General features: G+C 41.1%; 1 non-coding gene across 1 annotated transcript; it reads left to right on the top strand.

Moving 5' to 3' along the window:
* Positions 1-5926: 5926 nt before the first annotated feature.
* On the top strand, positions 5927-6046 carry LOC145398227 (5S ribosomal RNA). Its single transcript, XR_013897082.1, has one exon. It is a non-coding gene; the product is annotated as a 5S ribosomal RNA (ribosomal RNA).
* The last annotated feature ends 2137 nt before the right edge of the window (positions 6047-8183 follow it).

Genomic DNA, 8183 nt, shown 5'->3' with positions numbered 1-8183 from the left:
GCTTCCATTCACTCACCATTCAAACCCCTAGAATCCTGGCCCTATCTGATACGCCAAAAACATTCACCTCGTTCTGTAACTTCATATAAACGTATCCGGCAGAGTCAGTCCGGATGCTGTCACGTTAAAAAGGTGTGCAAAACCCAGATTATGCACTTCTCACAATATTCATCCAGCCAGCTCGATCTCTTGTCAGTCCCCTAGCCTCACCAACTTCCAAACCTCTCTTCCTAACACACTCATCCACCATATCCCTCCATCTTCTCCTTTGCCTACCATGCCTCTTCCCTCCTTCAAATTCGCTCAGATGTGTCTTTTTCACCACTCTATCGTTATCCATTCTCTCCACATGACCATACAATCTCAGTACACTGTCTTCAATTCTGGTGTCCACAGATTTCCTCACTCCACATCTTTCACGAATCACATTATTTCATATCCAATCCACTCTCTGTACTCCACATACATTCCTCAGCAGTCTCCTCTCCATTGCTCTCACTCGGACTTTTCATTTTCATGCCACACCATAATCTCAAATCCTTATGTTAAAGTTGGCATTAACACTCCATCAAGAATACTCCCCCAGTATCCCTGCTTGTCGTAAAAGGCGACTAAAAGGGTTGGCGGAGGGTTAGTGCCCCTCCCCGGAAAACAACTAACTAAAAAAACAAACAAGAAGCCTCGGACAAGGACTGACCAAACGATGACGACCCAGGACCGGACAAAGGACTTGGTAATGAGTACATGGAATGTAAGAGGAGCGAATGATGAGGTGAAAGAGAGAGAGATTGTCCAGGTGCTTGAGGATGCGAAAGTGGATGTATGTGGAATAACTGAAACAAAATGGTGAGGAGAAAGTGTGAGAGAATGGGAGTATGGATGGGGTATATGTGCAGGAGTAGATGAGAATGAGAGGGCAAAGGAAGGAGTGTGTATAGTTGTGAGTAAAAGATGGATGAAGAGCATAAGACAGTATGGATCAGTTGGGTCAAGGATTGTGTGGGTAAAGTTGAAAGTTGGAATACAAATGTGGGCGATTGTGTGTGTGTATGTGCCAACGCAAGATCGTGCTAGAAGAGTGAGAGAAGAGTTCTGGACAAATGTGGAAGTGCGCATGGAAAAGTTTGGAAGGAATGAGAGAGTGTTTTTGATTGGTGATATGAATGGTAAAGTTGGTAATGTGAAGGTGGATGGAATAGTTGGTGAGTGGGGTGTGCCTGCTGAGATAGATGAGAATGGGAGTGCGTTAGTGGACATTTGTGCTGGGAGGGGGTTGGTGATAGCCAATACCCTCCTCAGGCATAAAATGATCCACAGGTATACATGGCGAGTGATGAGAAGGGTGGGTGGTGAACTGAATGAAAGGAAGGCAATGATTGATTATGTGTGTGTGGATGAAAGGATGCGAAGATGTGTAAAGGATGCAAGAGTGTATAGAGGTTGGGGGAGTGGACTTTCTGACCACTACTTGGTGGTGGCCAGAATTAGGATGCAAGTAAGATGGAGGAATAGAAGAAGGGAAAGACTAGAGGAAGGAGTAGTTGCAAAGAGAGTGGAAAGGTTACAAGAGGATGAGAAAAAGGCAGAGTATAAGAGAGAAGTGGAGGAACGATTGGGCAAATATGAATTGGAGCAGATGGGAGACATGGAAGGTATGTGTAAGATATTTACAGAAGAAATATGTGCAGCATGTGATGTGGTGTGTGGAAGGAAGAGAAGACGGAGGGGGGTGCAAGGAAATGCGTGGTGGGCTGAAGAGGTGAAACAGGCTGTGGCACAAAAGAAGAAAGCATACAATGAATGGATGAGAAATAGGGGCGTGGATGAAGTTGAGAGGCGGAAGAGAGAGTTATATGTGGAAAGGAAGAGAGGTGAAAAGATTGGTAAGAGAGAGTAAGAAGAGAGTGGATGAGGAATTTGGAAGGAATTTGAGTGTAAAGTGGAGGGACTGTAAGAAAATGTTCTGGAGAGAAGTGAAAAGAGTAAGACAGGGTGGAAGTGAAGTTAGCAGGGGAGTGAAAGATAACAATGGTATATTACTAGTGGAGAAGGGAGAAAAAGTGAGCAGATGGAGAGAACACTTTAAGGAATTGTTGAACGTAGAGGATGGAAGTAATGCGAGTATAAGTGGCTGGGGAATGGCTGGGAGAAGGAGGGAGGTGAGAAGACAGGAAGAAATCAGTAGGATAGAAGTTGTGGAAGCAATGAAGAAAGTTAAATCGGGGAAAGCCCCAGGAATTGATGGAGTGTGTGGTGAAATGCTGAAGCATGGGGGAGAGATAGTAGTAGAATGGATGTGGAAGATGTGCGGATTGGCCTGGGAGAAAGGTAGAGTCCCGGAGGATTGGAAGTCAAGTATAATTATTCCCTTGTACAAAGGAAAAAGGGAAAAAGAAGTGTGTGGTAATCATAGGGGCATTTGTCTTCTTAGTATAATAGGAAAAGTGTATGGTAGGATACTTATAGACAGAGTTAGAGAAAGAACAGAGAAATTAGTTGGAGAAGAACAGGGAGGCTTTAGGAAGGGAAGAGGTTGTGTAGATCAGATATTCATTCTTAGATCTTTAGTGGAAAAGTTTCTAGAGAAGGGAAAGAAGTTGTATGTGGCTTTCATGGATTTGGAGAAAGCATATGACAGGGTGGATAGACAAGGATTGTGGAAAGTGTTAAGAATATATGATGTAGATGGGAAGTTGTTGAATGCTGTGAAGAGTATGTACGATGGTGCGAAGGCTGCAGTGCGTGTGGATGGTGAACTAAGTGAATTTTTCTCTTTGAAAGTTGATTTGAAACAGGGATGTGTCATGTCTCCATGGTTGTTCAATCTGTACATGGATGGGGTAATAAAAGAGGTACAAGGTTGGGTAGTGGATGTTGGAGTGGCCCTGGTGAGAGAGGATAGTGTTTGGAAACTCCCTGTACTGTTGTTTGCAGATGATACTGTGTTGTTGAGTGAAGACGAAGGGGAGCTGCAAGGCTTGGTGGATGAGTTTGAGAGAGTGTGTAAGAAACGGAACCTAAAGGTGAATGTACGGAAGAGTAAAGTGATGGTCTTTGAGAGAGGTGAAGTTAGTGAATGTACAGCGAGGTTGGATGGTGAGGAATTGGAAAATGTGAGTACGTTTAAGTATTTGGGTAGTGTGATGAGTAAGGATGGAGGTTTGGAGGGTGAAGTGCTTGAAAGGGTACAGCAGGGAAGAAAGGTTGCTCGTTCCTTGAAAGCAGTGATAAGAAACAGGGAAGTGAGCATGGAAGTGAAAAAGTTACTACATGACAGTATTGTGATACCAACTCTAACGTACGGAAGTGAAGCTTGGACATTGTTGGAAGGACACAAGTCAAGAGTGAGAGCAGTGGAAATGAGTTATTTAAGAGGAGCCTGTGGAGTCACGTGGAGAGACAGGCTGACGAATGAGGATATAAAGGAACGTTGTGGTGTGGATGTGGATGTGATAGGAAGCGTTATGAGGAATACACTGAGGTGGTTTGGCCATGTGGAGAGGATGGAGGGTGAAAGACTGACGAAGAGAGTGTATATGAGTGAGGTGGAGGGGGAAAGAGGGAGGGGGAGGCCGAGGATGAGATGGAGGGATGGGGTGGAGAGGTATATGAGAGAGGGGGGTGTGAATTGGGAGCAGGGCAGTGAAATGGCGGGGGACAGGGCGACTTGGAGGCGATTTGTTTGTGGCCACCCCAAGCGGGATTGAGGCGTCTGGCAATAGAACACTCCATCATTTAAGACTCGTGCAGCTGCAACACTCAAGCCTCTGTTTCTTATCAAGGCCTTCATTGCACCAGCTACTTTCCTTCCTTGTGTCACTCTACTTTCCACTTCTTTTGCACATTGTCCTCTTTTTTCTTTCACTGTACCGAGGTATTTGAACTCTCTTACCAATTCCAGACTCTCTACATTCACTGTAACATCACATTGGAAGTCACCTTCTTTCTCAAAAACCATCGTTTACTTTTTTATTTTACTCTCAAGGCACGAAGCTCACAGACATCAGCAAAACTCTTCACTGGTCTACCAGGTTCTTGTCTTGTATGTGGAAGTAGTACTGCATCATCAGCATACAGCAAATATGAGATATTCCATCCATCACCATTCATTACCAATGCCATCCCCCTCTCCATTACTCAAATTTCTACTTCTCTCATCACCCCATTCACAAGTGTATTGAACAACCATGGCGACATCTCACAACCTTGTCGCATGCCAACACCAATCGTGAACTTATTTACCCTTAGACGTGTTTCACTACCGTCATAAAAACTCTTGACGGCACCTGTAGATCGTAAGCTGCTAGGCTAGCAGTTTACCATCTACATCGTACATGCGCAAAACATTCCACAATTCATGTCTATCTACTTTGTCATATGATTTTTTCAGATCTATGAATGCCATAAACACCTTATTATCCTTCTCACAAGCCTTCTCCACCATCTGTCTTACTGCGAATATTTGACCCACACATCCTCTGCCACTCCTAAAGCCATTCTGTTCGTCACTCACTGGGACTTCTGATATCTCTCTTACTTTCCCTATAATAGCTCTTTCATATACCCTCCCTACGACACTCAATAAACTTATGCCACGATAATTCTTGCACTCACTTCGCTCATCTCTATATTGTATAGGGGTACAATCACAGCCTTTTCCCACTCTGCTGGCAGTTTCACTCATCCATGCCTTGTAACATATCATCAACAAGCACTTCAATCCGCTTTCATAACTACGCTTAATCATCTGCGCAGACATTTCATCCACCCCAGCTGCTTTCCCATTTTTCAGCACCTTCACAGCGCTTTTCTCCTGTGCGAGTGTCACGTTTCCTAAACCAGTCATGTTTACAATGACTCTGCTCTTTCCATTCTCATTGATCAGGCTTTCAGAATATTTTTGTTTTCCATTTGGTCCTTACTTCATTCCCATGGGATAATAATCTACCACCTACAGCCTTCAAATAGCAAGTAAAAAAAAAAAAAAAAAATTGCAAGACATCTCTACGATCAACTACTGCAAAAAGTATCAACTTTCTCCTACAAGCCTACAATTTAGTCACAGCAAGAAAGAAGCAAGAATAAAGCAAAGAGGAAAACGAGTAAGAAATTAGAGTAAGCGAGGCAAGAGAGTGAGGAGCAAGGCAAGTGTGAAGAGTGAGGGATCAACCCGTGTTTTGACAGGTGGAGCTTATCACAACACAGCTGATCTCCAACACACCCTCCTCCAATACCACTAACTTCACCATCAAATTCACCACCACAACTTCACCATCACAAGGACAAGCAGTGTTGAGACTTCAGTGACGATGCAGGAGCAGCAAGAGTGCTGTGGATTCTTATTCGCTGAAGGGGGGCCAACAACACTGACCTACCTCAACGAGTAACGAGTAAGTAATATAAGTAGGAATGAGCAAATGCAGTGTTTTGACGAGGAAGTACTGTACATCCGAGCTGTGTCGTGATAAATGTGCAAAACACTAGTGATCTCCGACTTTCACTCCACACCTGCACTCCAAAACTGCGCTTAACTATCAGAGGGAAACAGCGACTTGCAGCACTGACACCATTTGCAAAGACCAGCATTAAACGTCAGTCAACCCGAGCCTGACACCACTATCACCACCACATTCACCATCCCATCAGAGTTAATATAAGTGAGTTAAACATTTTTTTTCTTTCCAAGACTGTATTAGTTTAATAGTAGTACTTCACTTATACATAACCTTACACATATTTTACACCTACCTTATTTAATACAATTCATTTACCATTAGTAATGTAATATCAGTACATTGCACGAAAAACAAGTAACATATATATATCATATCATTCAATTATTTCTTTATCACATACGTTTCAACTTTAGAATTCCCTGTGCACAGTGAGAGATTATATATATATATATATATATATATATATATGCGCCAACGGCCATACCACGTTGAGTACACCGCTTCCCGTCCGATCAGCGAAGTTAAGCAACGTTGGGGTCTGGTTAGTACTTGGATGGGTGACCGCCTGGGAACACCAGATGCTGTTGGCATAACGTTCTCCCTACGTGACAAGTGGGGTTGGTGGAGGATTAGTGCCCCTCCCTGTAAAACAATTAACTCTGAGCCCTGGGCCACCCCGTTTGGGATACATGGCGTCTGGTAATGGATGGATGATGAATGTATGTATATATATATGTATGTATGTAAATATATATGAATGTCTATATATATGTATATATATATATATATATATCTGGATGTATATATATATATGTATGTAATATATATATATATATATATATATATATATATATATATATATATATATATATATATATATAATTCCACAAAAAACAATAAAGCAAAGAAAATAACAGGAAGATTAAGAGGAAGAAATATTTGGTCAACAAGACTTGCTAATGAGTATAATACTGAAACAGGGATAAAATCAGTATGGTGTGAAAGGTTAATGAAATATAAAAAGAATTCATCAAATGCTCATACAAGGGTCTGCTGAAACAGCGTTTCTTCGAGTGTTTGTGGGATTTCATCTTCACTGGTATTGGGAATGTGGAGTTTATGTACCTTGACTGTTGTAAATAGTTTCCCTTGTTCCTAATGTTTTGATAAGAGGATTGGTTAGATTACATTCTCATGATGTGCAAAAAAAAAAAAAAGTTAAAAAAAACTAATAAAAAATGAACTCATTACAGAATGCTCAAATAAATGAATAAAGGATTCAGTTTTTCAAAGTCACATGCTCTCCAACAATTTCACCTAATACAGTAAAATGACGGTTGTTTATCTTACACTAAAAAATGTTGATGAAAGCAAAGTTTTCTGACTGGAATGAATACAGGCCTTGGCCTACTCCAGAGTTTGGTAAATATTTCCTTTAATGCCGTTTTTCTTTTTTTTTTTCTTTTTTTTTTTTTGCTCCATCTGATAGTTTTTTGTTCATTTGAGTGTTTTGAGGCCTCATTTGTTGTGCAAATGAATAATAATCATGACTCACAATCTGATCAGAAATATTAGTAATGGTGGAAGGGACTACTCTAAACCCAACCCAACCCAGCCTAACCTAACCCAGGATCCGGTTGGGAAACGAAATATACCTTTTGGTATGTTGATCAAGATTCCGTAATATTCATACACACACACACACACACACACACACACACAAAGAAAACATACAGGTATCAACTATAATCACAAATCCACTTGGAATTGTATAATTGCCCGCTAAAGAAACGGCAAATAAAGGAAATAAATACCGAAACTTCTAAAGCCTTCCATCTTGTGCATACCTAGCCATTAAGAATAATGTTGTGATACATAGCTTACATGTTCCTTTTTTTTTTCTTTTTTTTTTCTGGCCTATCAAGCATTGGGGCCGAAGCCCCTGGTCATTAAGGCCGTATATATACATGTGTATACATATAAACATATATACATATATATACAAACAAACACACACACACACACACACACACACACACACACACACTTCCATGCATACATACAGACACACTTTCATGCACTCATACATATATAAAAAAAAAAATTTTACTTTGTTTATTTTTTTGTATTTTTATTTTTTTTTATGTTTTCTTGGTTTTATATTTTTTATACCTTATAAAGAAAAACCTAATCTAAAGACCCTAAAACTAAACACCTAACAAATAAATCGCTAACCTATACTAAATCCTACAGAGACAAATAGCTAGATATACACTAATGGTAAAAACACCTCGACTAACAGAACACCATCGAGTGCAGATATGTAATGCCTTTCTACATTACATACCTGCACTCATCACCTGGTGACTGTCAGTCGAGGCACAACCTAATATAGAGGACATCAATATATGAAAGGGAACCAGACGAGTCAGGAACATTTCCATATGCATCAGCTGTCTGTCCTAATTAGAACAACTTAAACATGGTGGTAGAAGGTATTTACCTAACATTTACAAAAAGTGAAGGACATCGCCCAACAGACCACCATCGACTGCAACTGCCCAATACCTTTCTTTATTGCACATTTACATTCATCAGCTGGTGACTGTCAGTCGAGGAACGGGGTTTAACCCGCGCCGTCCCGAGGACGTACTTCCACGTCCTCACGTTTTGTCACAGCTAATCCCAAGGACGTACTTCAACGTCCTGCAATTGCAAGGTTCATAA

The sequence above is a fragment of the Coenobita brevimanus genome, chromosome 44 (genome assembly GCF_032717465.1).
Source record: "Coenobita brevimanus isolate Jiangsu-jjx chromosome 44, ASM3271746v2, whole genome shotgun sequence".
Lineage (NCBI taxonomy): Eukaryota > Metazoa > Arthropoda > Malacostraca > Decapoda > Coenobitidae > Coenobita > Coenobita brevimanus.
This window is presented reverse-complemented; position numbering and strand designations above follow the sequence as displayed.